This window comes from Procambarus clarkii, chromosome 13, assembly GCF_040958095.1.
Source record: "Procambarus clarkii isolate CNS0578487 chromosome 13, FALCON_Pclarkii_2.0, whole genome shotgun sequence".
NCBI lineage: Eukaryota > Metazoa > Arthropoda > Malacostraca > Decapoda > Cambaridae > Procambarus > Procambarus clarkii.
Genome location: NC_091162.1, coordinates 14,640,375 through 14,667,727, shown reverse-complemented (window position 1 = coordinate 14,667,727; position 27,353 = coordinate 14,640,375). Strand labels below are relative to the sequence as shown.

Here is a 27,353-nt window from a genome sequence, read left to right as displayed (position 1 = left end):
ACGAGGAGTCACAATAACGTGGCTGAAATATGTTGACCAAACCACACACTAGAAAGTGAAGGGACGACGACGTTTCGGTCCGTCCTGGACCATTCTCAAGTCTACTGTGAGGGGCTTGAGAATGCCACAATCGACTTGAGAATGATCCAGGACGGACCGAAACGTCGTCGTCCCTTCAATTGCTAGTGTGTGGTCTGGTCAACAAACTAAATAACTGTTCACCCACATGCTTCCAGTCACACTAGACTAATACTGATCTGTCACAAATCAACTTTCAACTCAGTGAAATAATAGAAACACAATCCTGATACAACTACTATTAATAACACAATAAACAAAAACAATAATAATATATAAGGAACCTACCCACAGGGAAGCAGGTCCTCAGATGCCATTGCCTATTATATTATTACTAAAGTAACCAAGGCTGGTTTACTGGAGAGAGAACGGTGGCCGATTGTAGGGCAGTCGGCCGGCCATATTCTTAATTAATTAATCAAGTCTACTGGCAATTCACTTAATTCATTATTCACTTCTAGAGTTAATAACAATTTAGGTTCAGAGAGCCACTGCGCAGGAATTTGGGAAGAAGCATTACATTTGAATCACGGTACTGATGATAGAATAAGTTCAACGTACTGTATCATTACCTCGTTAAACTGGTGCTGTAATGAATACTATAATTACCATGGCGACAGTTAACAAAGTGGGGGGGGAGGGAGGGACAGGGAGTGATTACAATCACTGGTATCTAACCAATTACAATCATAAGCATCATCCAGTCACTAAAAAGCGAGCCTGCCATTTACAATCACCCTGAAATTTCCCATCGCTAGTGCCCTTGACTGGGACAGGAAGCCGGCGGCTTGTGGAAGATCCCCTTCCACCACTCCACCCAAATATTCCTGAGACCAATATGGTCATACAGGTTTATACATCAAAAGAAGTGAGGGGGAAAATATTATATCTCCCCACAACTGAACACGGGCGACCCGGGTACACAAAATGTAGCGCTGAAGCCTAACCTGGACATAGGGGGGGGGGGGGTGAGAGGGGGCGGCACACCCCTAACGGAAGTACGCGCAGCGCTGCCAGGTTTTGTCAATTAACCAATTAACATTAATACAACATAACCTAAACTTCTCTTGTCTAGACCAATCTTACCACACACCTTTCAACCTTACTAGCCTATCCTAAACAAACCGATGCTAACCTAAAATAAGGTAAATTAACCAACATTCACCTAACTCAGGCAATCTACATATAATCTAACCATACTAATCTACCCAATCAAAACCTTGTCTCGCCTACACACTGGGAGGACTGTACACTGGATTGATTGATGATTGGGCACCCCCATACTCATCCTGTTAACAGTAGCCCAAAAAGGATTACAGAGGGATTACAGTGATTACAATCACAGAGGGCACTAAAGGTCTTTATCAGACCTCAACGGAGATTATTACATTAACAATTACATCTATCCTGCTCACCTTATATTATAATGTCAGCTAGTTACAGACATAGTTTCATTTCAATAACTATCTATTTACAATTAATCATTGTACATTAATGACAGAGTGGACTATAATCCTTAACTCCCCCTTGGAATCAAAGAGCACTTGTACTTAGGAACACATAATTGTTCTCAACGTCATACGATATATCTTCAGTTATTAACAAATATGTATCGAGCGTCTTCATGTATCACCTCAGAAGGTCCACAATACCAAATATTCGTTCTCCTTCAACGCAAAAAAATGAGTGCATTTTTTGTTCAAAACTTCTAGATAGCTTTTGACTGAGCTTGAAAACCACGACACCTTCTGTTCCTCACGCTTAAAACCTTCTAAATAAAGAAAGTTCAGAAAATAATATATTAAAATAAACTATACATGGCTATACTGTGAAGAATCTATAATACACCTTTGAGTTTAGGCTGCTCAGGAAACAAAAAACGGGGGGAAATTTTTGTATAATTCTCACGCACAAACGGCAGACGAGGTACCGTTGTAAATTCTGTACGACAATAACGCTTATCGAGGAACCGTTGTAAATTCTCTACGACAATCACGCTTATCAGTGAAGCTTTGAGTGAGTAAGAGTGGAGCAGGCCGCTCCAGACACACAATTTGTGGTATTGATCGGCAGTGGGTGGTGTAGTAGAGGAGTCGACCCAGTGACTGAAATATTGGAGTCGATCCCCCTCTGAGTGTGCAAGACGGGAAGGTGGGAAGCGGTGACATACCACCACATATACAGACAGACACAGGGGGGAAGAAATGTGTTACGGGCTCACCATAGCCCGTGCTACATGGACACTTCGTTCTGAGTAGCTAAATCTAAACCAACAACAGGGGGGAATACAGAGAACATATACGGCATACATAGACGCGATAAAGCACCTAAATTATTGGGATCGTCTCAAAGCTCTCCAAATGTACTCACTAGAAAGGAGACGAGAGAGATACCAAATAATATACACCTGGAAGATACTGGAGGGCCAGGTCCCAAATCTACACAGTAAAATAACAACATACTGGAGTGAACGATATGGAAGAAAATGCAGAATAGAACCAGTTAAGAGCAGAGGTGCCATAGGCACAGAGAGAACTATATAAACATCAGAGGTCCGCGGTTGTTCAACATCCTCCCAGCGAGCATAAGAAATATTGCCGGAACAATCTTAGACATCTTCTTGAAGAAAACTATATAGTTTTCTCTTTAAGTGCCGGACAAACCGGGATGTGGTGGATATGTGGGTCGCTCCAAGCAACAGCCTGTTGGACTAAGCTCTCACAAGTAAAGCCTGGCCTCGAACCGGGCTTAGGGAGAAGAACTCCCAGAACCCCCATAAGGCAGGTAATATATTATAGTTTGTCCATTACTTACGTACAGACTTTTACGTATAACAGCACCAAAGAAAATGGATTCTTGCTATGGGGTAACTTTTTAATACTAGACAAGCTTTTTATTTATTTTCAAATCTGTTCTGTTGTACTTATTTTTTTTTAAATTCTTATGAAATATGTAACACTTTATATTTAAAAAAGCACTGAATTAAAGAATTAGATTGTTATTATTATTTTAATAAAAATTCTATAAAATTTCGAATTCACACGAAGTTTTATTAATTTGAATTATTCTTGCCTTATTTTTTTTTGTTAGAAAAATATAGAAGGGAGTACCACCTCTGGCTGGAAGAAGGGGACCCTTAGCCTCGGAGGACACCACACATAACGCATTAAAGGGAATGTATAAGTCCCCTCCAATACAGTTTCTATGTGCTATTTTTTTTTATCCTACCACCCCTCTCCCTTTCTGTTTTTTGTGCTTTATTATATATATATATATATATATATATATATATATATATATATATATATATATATATATATATATATATATTTTAACGAGCTTAGATATATACAGTAATGTGCTGCTACCCTTATTCTATATGAAAGATTTCAGAGTGCAGATATAAAACTAGGTTTAAGTTCATAATAATAATAAATAATAAAAGTGTTTATTCAGGTAAAGTACATACATAGAAGAGGTTGTACAAAAATTGATGGATGTATAGATAGAGCTAGTACATACAATGCCTAAAGCCACTATTACGCAAAGCGTTTCGGGCAGGAAAATCTAATATTCTAATGTTCATCAAATATTCCCATCTCTCTCACCGTGACCATGGAGGACAGAAGAAAATGTATATATGCTGGTTAGCATTGTAAATGTGTGGCCACGTCTGTGGTAGAAAATAATAATAATAACAAAAACAAAATCTCACAGGATGGTTAGTGATACATGGCACCAGGGGAGACAATACCTGTCTCAATACTCATGGCATCAGGGGAGACAATACCTGTCTCAATACTCATGGCATCAGGGGAGACAATACCTGTCTCAATACTCATGGCATCAGGGGAGACAATACCTGTCTCAATACTCATGGCATCAGGGAGACAATACCTGTCTCAATACTCATGGCATCAGGGGACACAATACCTGTCTCAATACAAAAACAAATCAACTTTGACTAACAATCAGGTGAGAACGTAAAAATGTAAGGCTGATTTATTAGCCCCCCCCCCTAGCAAAATCTGGGAACAGCATGAGAATGTATGCCGAGCTATATATATGTATACGTATGCGGAAAATCCACAGAGAAATATGAAATGAGGTGAACGTTTCGGCTTTGTTAAAGCCTTTGTCAACACCAGACTTTGAGTCTGGTGTTGACAAAGGCTTTAACAAAGCCGAAACGTTCACCTCATTTCATATTTCTCTGTGGATTTTCCGCATAAAATGATCAGTGTTTTGTGATCGTCAATTGCATACGTATATATATATATATATATATATATATATATATATATATATATATATATATATATATATATATATATATATATATATATATATGTAACTCCTTATAGATGTAACTCCTTTTTTGTAACAAAGTTCAAATAAAGTAAATATATATGTGTACATACAAAAGAATGGGGGTGGTAGGAGAAGATAATATTAGTGTTCAGTGAGAAACCACAAGGTCTCCTCTGAATACTTTTTATTTTCTTCTTCGAGGCTATGGGTCCCCACATTGGCACCAGAGGTGGTACCCTCACAAACTTTAAAAAAAAAAAAAAAAAAAAAAAAAAAAAAATATATATATATATATATATATATATATATATATATATATATATATATATATATATATATATATATATATATATATATATATATATATATATATATATGTACATGTATGTATGAGAGTGTGTACATGTATATATAACATTAATAATTTTGTAACTAACGTCAAAAATTGTTATTTGCTTAGCTAAACGAACTAGAGGGTTCAGTTCCTGAACCGCTAATGTGCCTCTGTAATCCTTTACACCACCGCCCACGGGATGGGTATGGGGTGCATAATAAAGAAAGGATTTGAATTGTCGAGCTCATTAAATTACAGGAATTAGCCCCAAGACGTTCTTTACAAATGTGATATTAGTTAAAGAAAACGGTAGATCGTTACTTTAACGGCAAACCACTGAAAACTAAATGTGGCGCAGACAGTGCCAGGGTACTCACCTAGTTGTACTTGCGTAGGTTGATCTTTGTCTCTTTGGTCCCGCCTCTCAACTATCAATCAACCGGTGTACAGATTTCTGAGCCTACTGGGCTCTATCACATCTATATTTGAAACTGTGTATGGAGTCAGCCTCCACCACATGACTGCCTAATGCATTCCACTTGTTAACTACTCTGACAATGAAAAAATTCTTTCTAACGTCTCTGTGGCTTATCTGGGTACTAAGTTTCCACCTGTGTCCCCTTGTTCGTGTTCCACTCGTGCTGAAGAGTTTGTCTTTGTAAACCCTGTCAATTCCCCTGAGAATTTTGTAGGTGGTTATCATGTCTCCCCTTACTCTTCTGTTTTCCAGGGACGTGAGGTTCAGCTCCTTTAGCCTTTCCTCGTAGCTCATACCTCTCATTTCCGGGGCAAGTCTGGTGGCATACCGCTGAAACTTCTCTAACTTTGTTTTGTGTTTAACTAGGTATGGACTCCAGGCTGGAGCTGCATATTCCAGGATTGGTCTGAAATAAGTGGTATACAGAGTCCTGAACGATTCCTTACACAAGTTTCTAAAGGCAGTTCTTATGTTGGCCAACCTAGCACATGCCGCTGATGATATCCTTTTGATGTTGGCCTCTGGGGATAAGTTCGGCGTGATATCAACACCCAGATCTTTCTCTCTATTTGACTCTTGCAGGATTTCACCTCCCAGATGGTACCTTGTGTTCAGCCTTCTGCTCCCTTCGCCTAATTTCATTACTTTATACTTTCCTGAGTTGAACTTTAGCAGCCATTTTCTAGACCATTCTTCCAGTTTGTCCAAGTCATCCTGGACATCCTATCTTCATCTGTCTTGATTCTTCTCATAATTTTTGCATCATCAGCAAACATTGAGAGGAATGAGTCTATACCTTCCGGAAGATCATTTACATATATTAGAAACAGGATGGGTCCAAGTACTGAGCCCTGTGGGACTCAGCTGGTGACATCTCGCCACTCTGTTGTCTCCCCCCCCCCTCACAGTTACTCACTGTTTCCTGTTGCTTAAATACTCCCTTATAAATTGGAGCACCTTCCCTTTTACTCCTGCCTGTTGCTCCAACTTTTGTAAAAGCCTTTTATGGGGTACTGTGTCAAAGGCTTTCTAGCAGTCCAAGAAAATGCAGTCTGCCCACCTTTCTCTTTCATGCCTAATTTTTGTTTCCTGGTCATAGAATTTTATTAAACCTGTGAGACACGATTTACCATCCCTGAACCCATGTTGGTGATGTGTTACAAAGCTGTTTTCCTCCAGATGCTCTACGAGCCTTTTCCTCACGATCTTCTCCATCACCTTGCATGGTATACAAGAAACTGGTCTGTAGTTCAGTGCCTCTTACCTGTCACCCTTTTTGTATATTGGTATATTAATATTGTCCAAGGGTGTGGTTGGACAAGTAGAGGAGTGGGTGTGGTTGGACAAGTAGAGGAGTGGGTGTGGTTGGACAAGTAGAGGAGTGGGTGTGGTTGGACAAGTAGAGGAGTGGGTGTGGTTGGACAAGTAGAGGAGTGGGTGTGGTTGGGCAAGTAGAGGAGTGGGTGTGGTTGGACAAGTACATTAGTGTACCTGCCAAATAACTCAAAACTTAAATAACAATATTTTCCATCACAAACAGAGAACAGGAATCAGATACAACATTGTTTTGTTTTCATATTCAAAATCTTTAAAATGACAAAATGTAAATAACTTAAAAAGAGACAGCAATCACTATGGCCTAGGACTCACAAGCCTAAATAATCAAATCTGAGAGTATATGAGTTTTCTTCAAGACGCGGATCTATCAGTAACCTAACACCAATATGACTAGGCATCAATACGAGTGTGACTAGCACAGGAGGGGGAGTGAGAGAGACGTACGAGGAGCGACAATACTGGGAAAACAAGGCTTCGTCGCTACCCCCCAGACCAGTAACCACGTCAGGAAGCTCGGCCGCGCCCACCACCACCACCCAAGAATGTTGTCCAGTTCTCATAACTAAACGCCATCCACTGAATCCGTATATCCTAGCCTGCAGAGCCTGGTGCTTCTGCGGGGGGGTTCTAGTCATCTGCACAACGATAGAACGGTAGCGGTGATGTGTGGACGGGAAGATAGAGGGGGGAAAAGAGTAGAGAATAGGCGGTGGATAGGAAATAAAGGCATAAATCTGGCGGTGGGTGCAACATGCCGGAGGCCATAGGTAACCTTGACTCCTGGGGGTTGCCACACGCTGCCATCTTGCCTACACAACATGTACGTCAACTAGCCCTAAAGAACCGGTTCTTCTGGTTCTTTTTCATATTTGGTTGCTATGAAATGTGTCTCCTCTCGCTCCCTTTCCCTTGCTCTTCTTCCTCCTCCACCACCACCTATTCCGCCTACAAAAATGTCTCGATAACACTCTTTGAAGCTCGTCCATTTCCCGCCAATTTCAATAACAAAAAACCCAGCACCAATAATAATTCTCCACACATGTCAGTATTTAATAATGTCGCCCTTGACTTGAGTCCGTGAGTGGCCAGTTAGCCCTCCGTATCCAGAGTGTTGGTGTGCTGCTACAAGCCAGTAACGGTAAGATATTTTTCACGTATAGTCGAATGTTTATATTATGTGACGTCATCGTTGCAAGTCTGCGCGCGCACGCAAGAACTGCGTCTTCAAACTCTTATCAACGTTCGTGTAAAGGTCACTGGATTCCTCCGGGTTAAGTTCCATTCATTCTACATTTTCCGAACCTAAATTTAAAATGTTGCACCTCCTGTTTAATTACAAATTCAAATCAAATTCGATAGATCTGAAATATATATATACTGTGTATATATATATATATATATATATATATATATATATATATATATATATGTATATATATATATATATATATATATATATATATATATATATATATATATATATATATGTATATATATATATATATATACATACATACATACAGAAAATACTTGATATTTACCAGCTACAATTCTGAAGACGAACATCTTGTCCTCTTAACAACAATTTATATTCAGAAGAATCGTCAAGGATTTTAGTTCTTATCAGGGAGTGCAGTTCTGGCCACTTATAATGATATTGAATTTTATAATATTACTGTTACTTCTTTGTTGAGACTAACATTACTGATAATGCCACGATAATGTTGGCGGGTTGGTATCTCATTTATACTGTAAATGATTACAGTGAATTGTATGTTGCAAGTGTTGGGGGAGAGTGTTTGTTGGAGAGTGTGTTGGAGAGTGTTGGAGTGTGTAGGCTGGAGTGTTGGAGAAAATATTGGAAGCTCTGGAGTGCAGATGTGATGGCCAGTTCTCGTCCTATGCCAACCAGGTCTGGGAGCAGTCTGCCCTAAGCTTAATACACCAACGTGTTATCTATTTCTTTTGCAACGTGTGTTGGGATATAATATTGGACATAGGCCTTGCTGTGTGGGCCAAGTTGATGAAATATAATGATGATTTTCCAATTTATTTCGATATCGAGGGCGTAAGTTGGAGGTCTTGCTATTGCTTGCTGGCCAAGAGTTCCCCTACCCACTGGGTACAGGAATGACGCCCGATCGTCCCCCCTTAACCGGAGCTCGAACTCGGGTAGCTGTTGCTTGAGAGGCGAGGGTGTGAGGATTGGCAGCCACTACAAAAAAGGGGGCAATGGGTACTTTTCCTCGTTACAGAAAAAGTCAATATCTGTACCACACGGGTGACTGACATATTCAGTCCTATGATCAACCTTCCTTGGTGATATAATCAACTCTTAGTGCCAAGTTAATGCATGATAAGACAATGTCACACCTGAATCGGTAACTTAAGGATTATTAGTAGAGGTAGAAGTAGGAGTAGTATAGTCTACTGAACACCAATTTTTTTTTTATTATTTTCTACCACAGACGTGGCCACACATTTACAATGCTAACCAACATATATACATTTTCTTCTGAACACCAATGCTGGGGACAGGAAGCCTTAGCTAGGCAGACCTAGCCATCACCTTGGCTAGGTCTATCCTAGCCAGTAGTGGTGCTTTTAGTACGGTGACCAGTCCAGTTACTGGCTTGACCCATCACTGACGGTAACTATCTCTCCCCAGTAACTTAACCCATCCTAATCCTGGTAATTGCCTTATCGCGTGTTTATTACAATATAATTTATCTGCTGTGTATGTGTAACATTCCTTAAAATTAAGTCGAATTACCAGAAACGACAAAGTATTCGCATTAAACATTTTTTTAAGTAGTTCTCGTGGTAAAGTGCTAAAGGGGCTACGGGACTTCGCGAGCACTTTAGCCTGGGTTCGTATCCTGGCCGTTGAGGATTGACTAGGCACCAATCCTTAACTGTGGCCTCTATTCACCCAGTAGTGAATGGGTACCTGGTTGTTAATTCTTATTTTCTCTGGAATACGACCCGCCTAATCGTTCAGCGACCTGCCCGAAACGCTACGACGTACTAGTGGCTGTACAAGAATGTAAAAACTCTTGTATATAAAAATACAAAAAAATTAAAAATATTTCGTGTAATTTTCTATGATAAATATATAATTCATTTCAACTTTATTTCAACTTCATTGAACTTTATTTCATTTTATATTTCAACTTAATAAGCGTTTCTGCCCGAAACGCTTTGCGTAATAGTGGCTTTAGGCATTGTATGTACTAGCTCTATTTATTAATCCAACAAACTTTGTAAAATCTCTTTATGTATGTACCTTACCTAAATAAACATTTATTTATTTATTTATTTAATGCATATTAGGAATAATTTTGGTTTTAGGAATAATTTTGGTTTTTAACCTTATAATTTTTTTTATTTTTTTACTCGACTGCTGTCACTGATCAGTGAGAAAATAAACCCAATATACTCCACCCAGAAGATTACTGGTTTAAGTTAAGACGTTAAGACGTTTACTGATTACTGGTTTAAGTTAAGACGTTAGATAAGACAAGGTTACGAGAGGTTAACTACAATTGCATTGTTTCACAGCACTCACCTAGTTGTGCTAGCGGGGGGGGGGGGAGGAGTAGAGCTTTGGCTCTTTGGTCCCGCCTCTCAACTGTCAATCAACTGGGGTGCAGATTATGGAGCCTATTAGGCTCTATCAAATCTAACAGTAAAACAGTGTTAGGGGCATTGCAACATCCTCCCATTGTAAGGGAGCCTAGGATAACCACTAAATGTCCCCAGGATGCAACTCTCGACAGTTGTCAAGCTCCTGGGTACTTAGTCACTGCTAGGTAAACACACACACACACACACACACACACACACACACACACACACACACACACACACACACACACACACACACACACACATTGTGTGTGTGTTGATTGACGGTTGAGAGGCGGGACCAAAGAGCCAGAGCTCAACCCCCACAAACACAACTAGGTGAGTACAACTAGGTGAGTACACACACACACACACACATACACACACACACACACACACACACACACACACACACACACACACACACACACACACACACACACACACACACACACACACACACACACACACACACATCTGATGAAACGAAACGTTGCTCAAACGCTTCTGCCCTGCCGCGGGAATCTAACCAGTAACCTTATGTGGCTGTGAGCCCACTGCGTTTAGTCCGGACAGTTGGGTGGGTTAGGGTAGGTTATTCGAATGGTACAGTGAATCCATGGTCATCTACCCAAATGGTACAGTGAACCCATAGTCATCTACCCAAATGGTATAGTGAACCCATGGTCATCTACCCAAATGGTACAATGAACCCATAGTCATCTACCCAAATGGTATAGTGAACCCATGGTCATCTACCCAAATGGTATAGTGAGCCCATAGTCATCTGCCCCAATGGTACAGTGACACAATCTGGAGACTGTGTAATACATCTGAAAAAAGACAAGGAAGGCTGTTGCAATGTTTCTCGGGCCCCGTATAACATTACCAACTGAAAACATGTTTTGATTTTGTTAGTGGGGGGGGGGAAGGGAGGGGTACACAGCAGTCCATATTGCGTGTAAGTCTATCCTTCATAGTCCTTATAGGTGCTGCAATTGCTGGTTGGGTCAGAGAGACAGGCGAGGGGGGGGAGGGGGTAAACAACATGTTGTAAACAGGACTTACTGTTTATAGGTCAACAGGTCCATTCTTAAGTCTTGTTGTCCAGTCCATTCAGTCTTGACCTGAGAGTAAACAAAATATACAATATTATTATCCATTTAATTGGTTTAAAAGCAAGCCCAAAGTCGAATAGGAAAACAAACAAACAAAAAATACAACGAAAAACAAATAAAATAATAAAAGTATACACGCGACGACAACAACAACAACACTGAAATGGCGTATTCATTGTATGGCAACACGGAGATCCAACATGGCCGCCCCCCCGGAACCACGTGGTCAAAAACGCGCCAGAAACTGAACGAACTGATACGAAAAGAACCGAACGACCCCTGTACGTGATGCCGGAATTGTCATAGCTGCGTTTTCAAGAGTCGTGAATGAAACTAAGTGAAAATTAGGAGAAACATTAAGAAATGTGTCAGTAGAGATGGAGGCACGAACACTCGAAAATAAACCAAAAAAACAAATGAGAAAAGGTCTGTTATTACGTGACGTGGCAACGTTGAGACGCTGGCAAGGTTGTTATGGTGCAGGTGACCTATTAGGGTGCAGGTGACCTATTAGGGTGTAGGTGACCTATTAGGTTACCTGTAAACTATTATAGTTCAGGTGACCTATTATAGGGTCACTGCGCAGGTGACCTATTATGGGGTCACTGTGCAGGTGACCTATTATAGGGTCACTGCGCAGGTGACCTATTATGGGGCCACTGCGCAGGTGACCTATTATGGTGAGTGGATGATCCAGCAGCAGCAGGTTGTACTCACCTAGTTGTGCTTGCGGGGGTTGAGCTTCGGCTCTTTGGTCCCGCCTCTCAACCGTCAATTAACTGGTGTACAGGTTCCTGTGACTATTGGGCTCAGGAACCTGTATACTCAATATATATATACAGGATATTTTCATATGAAACTGGGTATAGAGTCTGTCTCCACCACATCACTTCCTAGTGCATTTAATTCCTTAACAACTGACACTGACAAAACTATTTCTAACGTCTCTGTGGCTCATTTGGGTACTAAGTTTCCACCTGTTTCCCCTTTTAAATTAAAATTTTTAAATTTTGCCCCGAAGGGCGAAATGTCGTGAGTTTAATTCCAGTAGTCTTTCTTCGTAGCTCATACCTCTTAGATCGGGGACTGCCCTGATGGCATACCTTTGAACTCTGTATATCTTCGTCTTGTGTTTGACTAAGTACAGACTGTAGCTGAAGCCGTGTACTCCAGGACAAGTCTGACACATGAGGTATACGAGGGTCTGAATGATTCATTAAACACGTTTCTAAAAGCATTTCCTGTGATTGCCAGTCTCGCATTGGCCGCCGATGATATTCATTTGATATGGACTTCAGGGAATTGGTCCGGCGTGATATCCATCCCCAGATCTCTCTCTCATCCTGATGGATTATATCTCCCAGTTGATATGATATGTTCACCCTCCTGCTCCCTACACCTGTTTTCATAACTTTACACTTGCTTGAGTCAAAGTCCAGTAGCCATTTGTTGAACGATTCCTTCAGTTTGTCCAGTTCATCTTGTAGTCTCTTGCTGTCCTCCTGTCTTAATCAGTCTTATAATGTTAACATCGTCAGCAAACATTGAGAAGAATAAGTTTATAACGTACTCTTAAAAATCATTCACGTATATCAGAAACAGGATAGGGCCGAGTACAGAACCCCGTGGAACTCCACTTATCCACTGGAACACCTTACCTGTTACTCCTGGCTGTTTCTCCACATTATGCAACAGCCTCTTATGGGGATACTGCATCAAAAACTTTCCGACAATGCAAGAAAATGCAGTCTACTCACCCTTTCTTGCTTACTGCTTGTTGTCCGGTCACAGAATTAAATTAAACCTATGAGGCACAATTTGCCATCACTAAACTCCCGCTGCAATTGTGTTACAAAGTTCCTTCTCTCCACATACTGCACAAACGTTTTGTCACGACCTTCTCCATCACCTTGCACGTTGGTGGAGAAGATCGTGACACCTGCCTGTAGTGCCTCTTGTCTCTCACCCTATAGTGTGACAACTTTGGCCGGCCTCTTCCAACTTTCTGGTTGGTCTCCTAGTTCCAGTGACGTGTTATACACCATGTATTTACTATTTGTACCTGCAGAATCGAGCTATTAGCTCTTGGACCCCGCCTTTCTAACCGCTATGACCTTGATGAGTGATGAGGAGATAGGGAGACCTTCCTGGTCTCACGACCATCGTGCCATCAACCCGTTACATGTATCCTACTTCTACTCTACGGCTTCCACCTCACTCTCTTACTCCTGTAGTCAAGGTTGACTCTTATGGCTTATTGTGTGTGTGTGTGTGTGTGTGTGTGTGTGTGTGTGTGTGTGTGTGTGTGTGTGTGTGTGTGTGTGTGTGTGTGTGTGTGTGTGTGTGTGTGTGTGTGTGTGTGATGAGCAAAAGTCGACACACACCTTCTGGTCGGGGGGGGCTGAAAGCACGTTAGTCTTATCCAGGACCCACTAGGATAACTACTGACCGTAACCAGGATGCAACCAACAACAGTTCTCTAAATCCTGGTGACATATTTACCTCAACACGCACTGACGCACCACGTGAAAGGAAATATCGTTCAAACGCTTCTGTTCTTCCGCAGGGATTAAACAAAGAACTTTCGGTTGTGATTCGACGACGTAGACCAATGTGCCTACAATTTAACGATGACCAGCAATTTAACTTACGTTAACCTGATTAACGAATCGCCTGATGATCCCCCATGGATGTCCGCTAACGTCATAACTAGGCTAGTTAAGATGTCCTGACTAGGCTAGTCAAACAGTCATAACTAGGCTAGTCAAGGTGTCATGACTAGGCTAGTCTAATAGGCTAGCCTACGTCCATAGTTGTATATTCCTTCTTTCTGCATTAATTGTGTTCATTGCATGTAAGAATTGAGCGATTAATATGTAATATCTTATACGTTATATGCAAATAAATGCAGGCTTACGTAAGACATTATGAGTATATACTGAGTTTGCATTTGTAATCTACAGCGGTTGACTAAGTTGCATAAGAACCATTAAGGAGTCAAGTTGTGACTAAGATATAAATATCACAAGTCAATTATCAAGAGGAAATAATTAAACTGTCCGAGATATGCCCTTCTTGATTCAGTCAAGCGTGTCAGTGTTAAAAGGACATGCTGGAAATTGTGTACATTCATATAACTAACGTGTATTGTGAGAGAGCTTTTTGTTAACGTTATTACTTATGCTCGTTAGTAATATTATTAATTACTATTGAGTGAGGTTGTGCTACGTGATGTGATAAAGAGATAAAGCTGATCTGAATAGATGTTATATAGCCTAGCCAACAAGGAGTGAACCAGCAGATTCACGAAGCAGTTACACAAGTACTTACGAACGTGTACATCTTTCCTTAATCTTTGACGGCTTTGGTTACATTTATTAAACAGTTTACAAGCATGAAAACTTCCCAATCAACTTTTGTTATTATCATAAACAGCTTCGTGGTGCTTCAGAGCTCATTAGCTGTATAATTATTGTAAACAAAGCCACCAAAGACTGAGAAAAGATGTACAGGTTCGTACGTGCTTGCGTAACTACTTCATGAATCTGGCCCCTCTGGTGTAAACAGCCAGCTGTATGCTGAAGGTGATGGTGATATTGTGAGGTTAACTCTAGTTAACAACTAACCAGTATCTGTTACAGAGTGATTCCTTCATGTACGTACATAATAAGTGAAGTGTTCCCAGGGTGTATATCTCAAGAGGCTGTCAGTCACAGGTAAGACACATCTGTCAATATACAGATTGACATCATCCATCAATACAGAGATGGGTTGCCATCCATCAATACAGAGATGGGTTGCCATCCATCAACACAACAAGAGAGGGGAAGCAAGACAAGAGCCTCTCGGCCGCCTGACGTCACCTCCCTCAATGCCAGATCTGGCAGGAACACAAATATAAAAACATCTCAAGATAGATACCAGAGACTCTGCAAAGGTCATACTCCTATCACCTAGCCATGTACTCGAGGACACTATGTATATAGCTAGATTAGAGGAACTACTGTGTGTACGAGGCTAGTGTATCTGTGGGTGTGTACGAGGCTAGTGTGTTTGTGGGTGTGTATCTTAGGCTAGTGTGTTTGTGGGTGTGTATCTTAGGCTAGTGTGTTTGTGGGTGTGTATCTTAGGCTAGTGTGTTTGTGGGTTTGTATCTTAGGCTAGTGTGTTTGTGGGTGTGTATCTTAGGCTAGTGTGTTTGTGGGTGTGTATCTTAGGCTAGTGTATTTGTGGGTGTGTATCTTAGGCTAGTGTATTTGTGGGTGTGTATCTTAGTGTAGTATCTTCAGCTAATGTATCTGGATCAGGATAAGGATTTGGGATGGGACGTGGGGGAAGAGGGAGGAATGGTGCCCAACCACTAGGACGGTCGGGGATTGAACGCCGACCTGCATGAAGCGAGACCGTCGTTCTATCGTCCAGTCCTTTAAAGGTTATGTTCTGGCCCTCAGGAAATATTCTTTTCTTCCGTCAGACACAAGAATTTACCTTTGGCATGGTGTGAAGTGATTTGGAAGTCTGAGATCACTTTATGATCCCTGGGACTTTTAGAGGCCTCCTTTGGCATGAGAGGACGGCATTCATTGTCAGAACCAAATGTGCAGGATTCTTTGTTAGTGTATAATGATGCGGTTAGAGCTTATAACAAGCTAACCTGTACTTGTGGCATGAACAAAAGGAGACTGGAATATGATGATCCCCCAGATCTGTTGACATCAAGGAACGGTGATCAGGACAATAGTGCTGATGAGGATTATAATTGTGATAAAATGGAAGTTGCTTAAAAAAGTGTTTGGTGTTTAATGCCTGATGATAACTAGTTTCAAAGACGCCATGTTCGAAGAAAGATGTACAGGCTTCGTAAGTGAAAACATAAATGCTTGACGAATATTATACTTTGTTAATAGACTATATTCTCCACGAAAAGTCCCTTAATCTTTGTCTTGCGCTCCTAGTAATGAATACAGGGATGTTGACAAGGCCACAGGAACAGATTCTTCCTTATCCTATAAGGAAGAAGTAGTTTATTATGAGTGTATGTGATGTATTCCAACTACCGCCGACGCAACCCATCACCGTATCACTACAACTGCCCATCAGAGAACCACCATAGCTGCTTATCTGAGAACCGACACAACCGTCCATCAGAGTGCGACACTATACCTTCAAATAACCACCAACATTGCCCATCAGAGCAACACCATGATATCCAACAGAACATTAATATTACCCCTCAGAACACCGACATTACTTATCAGATAACTACAGATAATAACCATCATAAAACCAACAACACTGCCTATCAGAACACCAACACTACAATCAGAAAACCACCACCGCCCATTAAAATATCAATATTGCCCATGAGAACACAATCCTACTGACCAGAATACCGACGCAGCCCATCAGAACACATAGGAATCTCATCAGAACACCAATGAAGCCCATCAAAACACCAAGGCAGCCCATCAGAACATCAACATTCCCTATCAGAATATCAACATTCTCAATCATAACACCAATATTACCCATCAGAACATCGAGGCAGCCCATCAAAATGAGGTAGCTCATCAAAACACCGATGCAGCCCATCAGAACACAGGTAGTTCATCAGAACACCAATGCAGTCCATCAGAACTTCGATACAACCCATCAGAACACTAATGTCGCCCATCAGAACACCAAGCAGCCCATCAGAACACCGATGCAGCCCATCAGAACACAAGAGGCAGCCCATCAGAACACGGAGGCAGCCCATCAGAACACAGAAGCAGCCCATCAGAACACAGAGGCAGCCCATCAGAACACGGAGGCAGCCCATCAGAACACGGAGGCAGCCCATCAGAACACAGAGGCAGCCCATCAGAACACGGAGGCAGCCCATCAGAACACGGAGGCAGCCCATCAGAAGGGGCCACAAGGGATGGCTGCAACACAGGACTAACCAACGGCCGGGACATTGCGCAATACTCGACGTTTAAGGCCACACATCTTGATTACCAGATCCTGTCGGCATTATTTTCTTGGTTATTATATGATCCAAACTCCCGCTCCTTGCGTACACAGGCAGGTACGGAGACCTCTTGAGGGGAATAGCGACCACGACTGGAGAAGTTTATTATAAAGGGGTATAAGCCACTTGTTGCTATGAGAGTCCGCCATGACTGTATCTCAAGCCACGCGCCCGAACCTTGACTTCGTCTTTATATTTTAACACGTTATTGATTTCGGGTGATATTTTCAGATTTCTGTGAATGCGGAAATTGATGGGAGGTGTTATGTGAGGTATGTCAAGCGGGGGGGGGGGGACAATGGTGGTGGAGGGAAGGGATTGATGGTATGGGTGGGAAGAGTAAGGCGAGGCCGGGTGTCGGAAGGCAGGTGGCGCCACGGGTTGCCAAGATGGAGGAGGTTTTGTGTCTGAGGTTGTTGAGTGATAGTGGCGGCGGCCGTGCGGCCCCACGGACGGCCTGGACAACACGTGGTGGTGACGCACGAGATATACACACACACACACACACGCATACACACACACACACACACACACACACACGCATACACACACACACGCACACACACACACACACACACACACACACACACACGCATACACACACACACGCACACACACACACACACACACACACACACACACACACACACACACACACACACACACACACACACACACACACACACACACACACACACACACACATCCCTCACCGCATACACCCTCTCACCTCATACGCACTCATTCACCCCATACGCACACCCCCTTTCTCCACTTTTTTCAACACATACGCACCCATTCAGGCCATACCCGCCCACACACCTACTTCCATCAACCACAAGTTAAACAAAACATGTATCACAATGAGAGGACGAAATGTTGATGGCCGACCCATCAGACACAAGCAGAGGAGTACGAACACAAAGCTCTCTACCCGTACGCACTTGAAGCAAGGTCGAATAATGTGACCACAACACCAGAGATAATAGGAGAGAGGGGTCGTGATCACGACATACAAGATGTTTCAAAGGATGGCCCATGATACAGACATGCAAGATATTTAAAAACACACACATGGGATGGGAGCTTGAGACGTAATGTGAGTAAAAGTTGTAAGAGCGCATATGGTTAAATAGTTGAATGGTCTGAAGTCATTCACTAATTTACAATGAATGGTTTCATTCGATGATACACTCACTCATCATTACCAGCTGAGTGGCGGGACCAAAGAGGCGAAGCTCAACCCCCTCAAGTATATTTAGGTGAGTACACACACACACACACACACACACACACACACACACACACACACACACACACACACACACACACACACACACACACACACACACACACCAGGACAGGAAAGACCACAAATAACTAAAAATTCCAGGAGAAGGAAATTTCTGCACAAGAACTACCCCTTGAAGACAAACGAGCCATAACTAGTGTAACATCATCCTCGTATGATGGCCGTAATCACCCTAATGACGGCAAGACACCGCACATGATTATTTCCGGTGTCTATATATATAAATATATATATAATGTGTGAGTGTGTGTGTGTATAGTTCAGTTCATTCTTTATCTGCGTTTGAAGCCTAAATATATTTACGGGTAAACACGTCATACTACACGACCATGTTGTCCTGGATTGACAGAGTGACCTTGAATGATATAATACCTCGCCTGACCTTATGCTAATATATATATATATATATATACCTATTAATACACAGGTATGTATATATATATATTCTCCCCCGCCGCTATGTCCACAGGGGGAGACCCCCCTTCCATCTGTTGTTGTTTCATGCGTCCTGACACCCCAATCTCACCCCCATCAACCCCCCTTCCCCACCCCATCAACCCCCCTCCCCAGCCCCATCAACCCCCACCCTCCCCATCCCAGTAATACGCTTTCATTCATTATCATATATCAACATCGTAAACACCATTCGTTAGCATCATTCCATAACATTTCTGTACGTCAAAATATTTATGTAAATTTGCGTCTTAGAAACTTGTATTTATCATATTACAGTATTTACAATTTTAAAAATGAAATAACAAATGTAAATCTATAAAAAAAAAAACTCAAGTTGTTGAAATCCCCAACGCAGTTGATGACGTCATTAATGGCGGGAGTTGCCTCTCGTGACGTCATGGATAGTGGGGGCGGACTCAAAGATTTTTAAATTTTTAATTTTCGCGCCAATTCTTTGCGTTACTAGATCAACTGGGCTCTGTGATATAACAGTTTATATATATATATATATATATATATATATATATATATATATATATATATATATATATATATATATATATATATATATAATAATAAAGATATGCTACCGCGAAACAGCATAATTACAGCATAAATGTTGAACAGTACCGAGGAATTAGTGGCAACAACATTTGCGCATTTTGCGCGCTTGTCACGTTCGTCCAAGATTTAAGTGCAACCTTAATCGCTTAAAGCCATAATCCATTACCAAAGGATGTTTTTCTAGGCATTTTTTGTGTTTTTTTTTTTTAGTGAACACCAGGAACTATATTGAGCGTGTAACCTCAATAATTTGACGAAGCTTGTTATTTCCACGCGGTTTCGCGCGCATTCTGACAACAAATATGGCGCCAAAAAGAGGCGCTCTTCCGTTAAATTAAATCACTATATGGTCGGTTGGACACCGATTTGAGAAACAATTATAGTCCCTTTCCTGCATCCATAAATCACAGCGGGCCTTTGAGGCCTCGCCTCTCACGAAGCTTTATATAAGTTTATATAACTTACTAGACAAGTCGACAGGAGAAAAAACTTTCGGTAATTATTGATAAAGGTAAAACTAGTGCAGCCACAAGCCGCCGCGTTGGGTTGATAAGGCACGGCGGGCGGCGGACACTTATTGGCTGTTCTCCCGTGGAATGTAGCGCGTCTGTCCCGGATGTTTGAGCCCCGGAGCGTTAAGCTCCACTCGTTCGTATCCCGGATATTAGAGCCCTTAACTTTGGAACTCCAGATAATAGATCCGCTGACGTTGGAACACCGTATAACAGAGCCTCTAGAGCTGGAAAACCCTGATATTAGAGCTCCTAGCGTTGCAGCGCAGGATATTAGAGCTCCTATCGATGCAGCGCAGGATATTAAAGCCCCTAGCGTTGTAGCCCAGGATATTAGAGCCCCTAGCGTTGTAGCCAGGGTATTAGAACCCCTAGCGTTGTAGCCCAGGATATTAGAGCCCCTAGCGTTGTAGCCCAAGGTATTAGAGCCCCTAGCGTTGCACTCCAGGATATTAGAGCCCCTAGCGTTGTAGCCCAGGGTATTAGAGCCCCTAGCGTTGTAGCCCAAGGTATTAGAGCCCCTATCGTTGCACTCCAGGATATTAGAGCCCCTAGCGTTGTAGCCCAGGGTATTAGAGCCCCTAGTGTTGCACTCCAGGATATTAGAGCCCCTAGCGTTGTAGCCCAGGGTATTAGAGCCCCTAGCGTTGCAACCCAGGGTATTAGAGCCCCTATCGTTGCACTCCAGGATATTAGAGCCCCTAGCGTTGCAACCCAGGGTATTAGAGCCCCTATAATGTTGGAACCGCAGATAATAAAGCCTAGACATTTTAACCCCCTGTCGTTAAATCTCCGGTCAAAATGGATATATATACACTAAGTATGATCACGCTTCTCGCAGTATTATGGTCGATATATGTGCTGGTCAATATACGTGCTGGTTGGTCAATATACACGCTGGTTGGTCAATATACACGCTGGTTGGTCAATATACACGCTGGTTGGTCAATATACACGCTGGTTGGTCAATATACGTGCTGGTTGGTCAATATACACGCTGGTTGGTCAATATACGTGCTGGTTGGTAAATATACACGCTGGTTGGTCAATATACGTGCTGGTTGGTCAATATACACGCTGGTTGGTCAATATACGTGCTGGTTGGTCAATATACGTGCTGGTTGGTCAATATACGTGCTGGTTGGTCAATATACGTGCTGGTTGGTCAATATACACGCTGGTTGGTCAATATACGTGCTGGTTGGTCAATATACACGCTGGTTGGTCAATATACGTGCTGGTTGGTCAATATACGTGCTGGTTGGTCAATATACGTGCTGGTTGGTCAATATACACGCTGGTTGGTCAATATACGTGCTGGTTGGTCAATATACACGCTGGTTGGTCAATATACGTGCTGGTTGGTCAATATACGTGCTGGTTGGTCAATATACGTGCTGGTTGGTCAATATACGTGCTGGTTGGTCAATATACACACTGGTTGGTCAAATATGCGTTCTGGTTGGTCAATATATGTGCTGGTTGGTCAAATATGCGTTCTGGTTGGTCAATATATGTGCTGGTTGGTCAATATACGTGCTGGTTGGTCAATATAAGTGCTGGTTGGTCAATATACGTGCTGGTTGGTCAATATACACGCTGGTTGGTCAATATACGTGCTGGTTGGTCAATATACACACTGGTTGGTCAAATATGCGTTCTGGTTGGTCAATATATGTGCTGGTTGGTCAAATATGCGTTCTGGTTGGTCAATATATGTGCTGGTTGGTCAATATACGTGCTGGTTGGTCAATATAAGTGCTGGTTGGTCAATATACGTGCTGGTTGGTCAATATACACGCTGGTTGGTCAATATACGTGCTGGTTGGTCAATATACACACTGGTTGGTCAAATATGCGTTCTGGTTGGTCAATATATGTGCTGGTTGGTCAAATATGCGTTCTGGTTGGTCAATATATGTGCTGGTTGGTCAATATACGTGCTGGTTGGTCAATATAAGTGCTGGTTGGTCAATATAAGTGCTGGTTGATCAGTAAGGTCGTGTGGTGCCTCAACCCTCTCTCTGGGTTGATAAGGTCTCCAGTCGATTTGGACTTGCTTTTGAGACCCGGATGTTTAGAGCTCACTTTTTTGAATGTACACATTAGAGCCCCAAGTGGTGAAGCCCCCCCCCCCACCTCACATTGTCGCCTCAGGTGAATCGGTGTGTTTGGACTTATTTGAGTCAAGGACGTAAGAGTCAAGGACGTAAGAGTCACGGACGTAAGAGTCAAGGACGTAAGAGTCACGGACGTAAGAGTCACGGACGTAAGAGTCACGGACGTAAGTCACGGACGTAAGAGTCAAGGACGTAAGAGTCACGGACGTAAGAGTCAAGGACGTAAAAGAGTCAAGGGCGTAAGAGATTTTAAGCATAGCCTGGTTGACCAGTCCAGCAACGAGGAGGCCTGGTCGACGACCGGGCCGCGGGGACGCTAAGCCCCGAAAACACCTCAAGGTACCCTCAAGGTAAGGTAAAGTAAGGTAGCGCTCTAGCAGCTCTTTCAGCTCCGAATATCTGAGCTCTTCATTACTATGTCTCACAAATACCGAGCGAAAGTCTCCTTACCAGGAAACCTCCTCCTCCTCTCCCCCCGTTTACCCTCACTTGGTATTCTTTGCAGCACTGAACACACAACTCTCTACGTACCCATGCGGACCCTAGTGGCGTACCTGCAGCCTCCACCTCTTACAGTACGGGGCACGTGGGTGTGTGTAACAGCTTCGGTCCGTCTCTGGGGGAACACAAAAGCCAAACAGAACGGTACAAAATCTCTTTGAGTATCCGGATCTGCAGCTGGCGAACGAGGGGAGCTGGACTTGTCGTGGCGCCACAATGGATAGAAAATAGTGTGCTAAGACACCCGAACCTAGCCTGATCGAGGACCCACGAGTAGAAAACGGGACGATACGTCAATGTTCCGAGTTTCTTTTGGACACAATGTCCAGAGTTTCCATGACACGTCTTAAAATACTAATATTAAAGGATAACATTTTATAAACGAAAGCGAGTTTAGTGTACTCGTCCACCCCGTGGGTGGGTACCCAGGGATACTTTAGTTAGTCCAGCACTCGGGTCTACCTTGCATGGTCCAACACCCAAGGGCTATCTTATAACAGCCTGGTTGACCAGTCCAGCAACCAGGAGGCCTGGTCGACGACCGGGCCGCGGGGACGCTAAGCCCCGGAAGCACCTCAAGGTAACCTCAAGGTAAGGTAATCCTCCCCCCCCCCCCACTATCAAGAATGCCAGGCCAAAAAATCAGTCATGTAAATGAAAACATGGACAATTATCTCCCCACCGCCACCTCAGTGTTGTAGAGGATGTGTGTGTGACCTCTAGAGTGAGTCTAGAGAGTAATACTAAGTATAATCTATACAAGAAGGGTTTCAATGCTTCGCAATCAACACAAACAAAAGCTAAGCGCTCTCGGCACGTTTCAGAGGAGTATAGATGTTGTAAACTCTTTACGGACGAAATTTGTTTTTACAAGAGCTAAAAAAATAATAATTGGCTACTCGTCCTGCGAAATGGGTATTTTAATATCACAAGCTCCTGCCTTAGACTATGTAACTCTCCATATAGCCTACGGGAAGCTGCATAAATGTATATCAATGTTAATAGCAGAAGAAGAGTATGTTAGCCTAAGACTTTACCAAGAAAATGTGAAGCCTAGTATTCCAGACTGTCTAGTACTGAGTACTGTAGACTAAATGTGAAGCTTAGAATTGTAGACTGTTTAGTACTGTAGACTAAATGTTAAGCCTAGTACTTAGTACTGTAGATTAAATGTTAAGCCTAGTACTTAGTACTGTAGATTAAATGTTAAGCCTAGTACTTAGTACTGTAGATTAAATGTTAAGCCTAGTACTTAGTACTGTAGATTAAATGTTAAGCCTAGTACTGAGTATTGTAGACTAAATGTTAAGCCTAGTACTGAGTACTGTAGACTAAATGTTAAGCCTAGTACTGAGTACTGTAGACTAAATGTGAAGCCTAGTACTGAGTACTGTAGACTAAATGTGAAGCCTAGTACTGAGTACTGTAGACTAAATGTGAAGCCTAGTACTGAGTACTGTAGACTAAATGTTAAGCCTAGTACTGAGTACTGTAGACTAAATGTTAAGCCTAGTACTGAGTACTGTAGACTAAATGTTAAGCTTAGTACTGAGTACTGTAGACTAAATGTGAAGCCTAGTACTGAGTACTGTAGACTAAATGTGAAGCCTAGTACTGAGTATTGTAGACTAAATGTTAAGCTTAGTACTGAGTACTGTAGACTAAATGTTAAGCTTAGTACTGAGTACTGTAGACTAAATGTGAAGCCTAGTACTGTAGACTGTCCATTGTGTAACAGCCTCACTCACGTTTTCTATAAGCCTTCGAGCGGGTGCTGCGGTATAGTTACGATGGCGCAACCCTTCGACGGGGCTCCAACAGGTGGGAGCGAATAGCAACCTTTCTTGGAAGACCCAGCGAAGGATACCCTTTGCTGGTCTGAGGGTTCCAGTGTTGAAACGTCCAGACTCTTTCCATAACACTTTAACGAAGAAGTTAAAGTAGGAATGGTCACGTTTACTCTTCTGTGAAGAAAAGCAGAAAGATTAAACTTTAGTTTCATGTCGTAACCTAATTTGAACTTAATCTAATGTCCTGGCTCTAATTCTAATTAATCTACTTTAACTAATTCTAATTCAAATTAATCTACTTTAACTAATTCTAATTCAAATTAATCTACTTTAACTAATTCTAATTCAAATTAATCTATTTTAACTCAGTACGTTAATTAAGCCTATTCTATGTTCTTAGCCAAACGACATCTAACCTATCCTAACCAAAGCTACCTCTAACCTTTTATAACCAAGTATATCATCCTAGCCAAAATTACTTAACTTTTAATTGGCTTTAAGCAGGAGACTGGGCCGCGGGGACATTGATCCTGGGGACCACCTCAAGGTAATGGAGTTTACTAATAAGCATAAAACTCTATATAAATCGCAGTTATATTATCCACCAGTGTGTGTGTGTGTGTGTGTGTGTAATTACCTAAGTGTAGTTACAGGATGAGCGCTACGCTCGTGGTGTCCCGTCTTCCCAGCACTCTTTGTCATATAACGCTTTGAAACTACTGACTGTCTTGGCCTCCACCACCTTCTCACTTAACTTGTTCCAACCGTCTACCACTCTATTTGCGAAGGTGAATTTTCTTATATTTCTTCGGCATCTGTGTTTAGCTAGTTTAAATCTATGACCTCTTGTTCTTGAAGTTCCAGGTCTCAGGAAATCTTCCCTGTCGATTTTATCAATTCCTGTTAATATTTTGTATGTAGTGAACATATCACCTCTTTTTCTTCTGTCTTCTAGTTTTGGCATATTTAATGCCTCTAACCTCTCCTCGTAGCTCTTGCCCTTCAGTTCTGGGAGCCACTTAGTAGCATGTCTTTGCACCTTTTCCAGTTTGTTGATGTGCTTCTTAAGATATGGGCACCACACAACCGCTGCATATTCTAGCTTTGGCGTAACAAAAGTCATGAACAATTTCTTTAGTATATCGCCATCCATGTATTTAAATGCAATTCTGAAGTTAGAAAGCATAGCCTAGGCTCCTTGCACAATATTCTTTATGTGGTACTCAGGTGTGTGTGTGTGTGTGTGTGTGTGTACTCACCTAGTTGTACTCACCTAGTTGTGTCTGCAGGATCGAGCATTGACTCTTGGATCCCGCCTTTCGAGCATCGGTTGTTTACAGCAATGACTCCTGTCCCATTTCCCTATCATACCTGGTTTTAAAATTATGAATAGTATTTGCTTCCACAATCTGTTCCTGAAGTGCATTCCATTTCCCCACTACTCTCACGCTAAAAGAAAACTTCCTAACATCTCTGACTCATCTGAGTTTCAAGCTTCCATCCATGTCCTCTCGTTCTGTTACTATTCCGTGTGAACATTTCGTCTATGTCCACTCTGTCAATCCCTCTGAGTATCTTATACGTTCCTATCATGTCCCTCCTCTCCCTTCTTCTTTCTAGTGTCGTAAGGCACAGTTCCCTCAGGCGCTCCTCATACCCCATCCCTCGTAGCTCTGGGACGAGTCTCGTTGCAAACCTCTGAACCTTTTCCAGTTTCATTATATGCTTCTTCAGATGGGGACTCCATGATGAGGCGGCATACTCTAAGACTGGCCTTACGTAGGCAGTGTAAAGCGCCCTAAATGCCTCCTTACTTAGGTTTCTGAATGATGTTCTAACTTTTGCCAGTGTAGAGTACGCTGCTGTCGTTATCCTATTTATATGTGCCTCAGGAGATAGATTAGGTGTTACGTCCACCCCCAGGTCTCTTTCACGCGTCGTTACAGGTAGGCTGTTCCCCTTCATTGTGTACTGTCCCTTTGGTCTCCTATCTCCTAGTCCCATTTCCATAACTTTACATTTGTTCGTGTTGAATTCTAGTAGCCATTTCTCTGACCATCTCTGCAACCTGTTCAGGTCCTCTTGGAGGATCCTGCAATCCTCATCTGTCACAACTCTTCTCATCAACTTTGCGTCATCCGCAAACATCGACATGTGTGTGTGTGTGTGTGTGTGTGTGTGTGTGTGTGTGTGTGTGTGTGTGTGTGTGTGTGTGTGTGTGTGTGTGTGTGTGTGTGTGTGTGTTTTATCTTGTTAAGGCCATAGCTGGGTTCTATATCAATGCAGGTTGTCACTTCACAGCCAATAATACTCATTACCAGTCTACAATGGAAATTTTCATTACAAAAAATGGGATGGGGCGGGGGGGGGGAGGAGAGGTTGGGGGGTGTTGGAGAGAAGAGGGGGAGGGGGGGGGGAGGTGTTGGGGGGGGTTATGTATCAGGGTGCAGGAGACTGTGAAAATTATTGTGCACGAGAGTTGCCAGTTTTTATGGCGAGTTGCGTCCATAAGGGCCAGTAGGATGGCACTCTCTTCACCCCCCCCCTCCCCTCCCTTATCATCACCCCTCTCCTCTTCCCTCCCTTCTCCCTCTCCTTCTCCTTCTCCCTCTCCCTCTCCCTCTCCCTTCTCTTCCCCTTCCACGTGGACGAACAGTAACCAAAAGCCAGCAACCCGCAGTGAAACTTCAGCGTTGCCACATGTGCGACAATCAGGATACGCGCGCAGGACAACCGTATCCTTCATCATCCCCGGCCGGAGCTGGGCACAACCGCCCCTATGTGCCGAGTCCTTAAGGATC

General features: G+C 42.5%; 1 protein-coding gene across 3 annotated transcripts in view; it reads right to left on the bottom strand.

The window, feature by feature from the left end:
* Window positions 1-27,353, bottom strand: part of LOC123757133 (nahoda) — a 290,479-nt gene that overhangs the window by 155,995 nt on the left and 107,131 nt on the right. For 2 of the 3 annotated variants that reach the window (XM_045740555.2, XM_069323679.1), the window contains exon 3: window positions 11,235-11,293. The exons of the other annotated variant lie outside the window; for it this stretch is intronic. The gene's annotated coding sequence lies outside the window, so the exon portion shown is untranslated. The remainder of the gene's footprint in view (window positions 1-11,234; window positions 11,294-27,353) is intronic. 3 annotated transcript variants of the gene reach the window in all.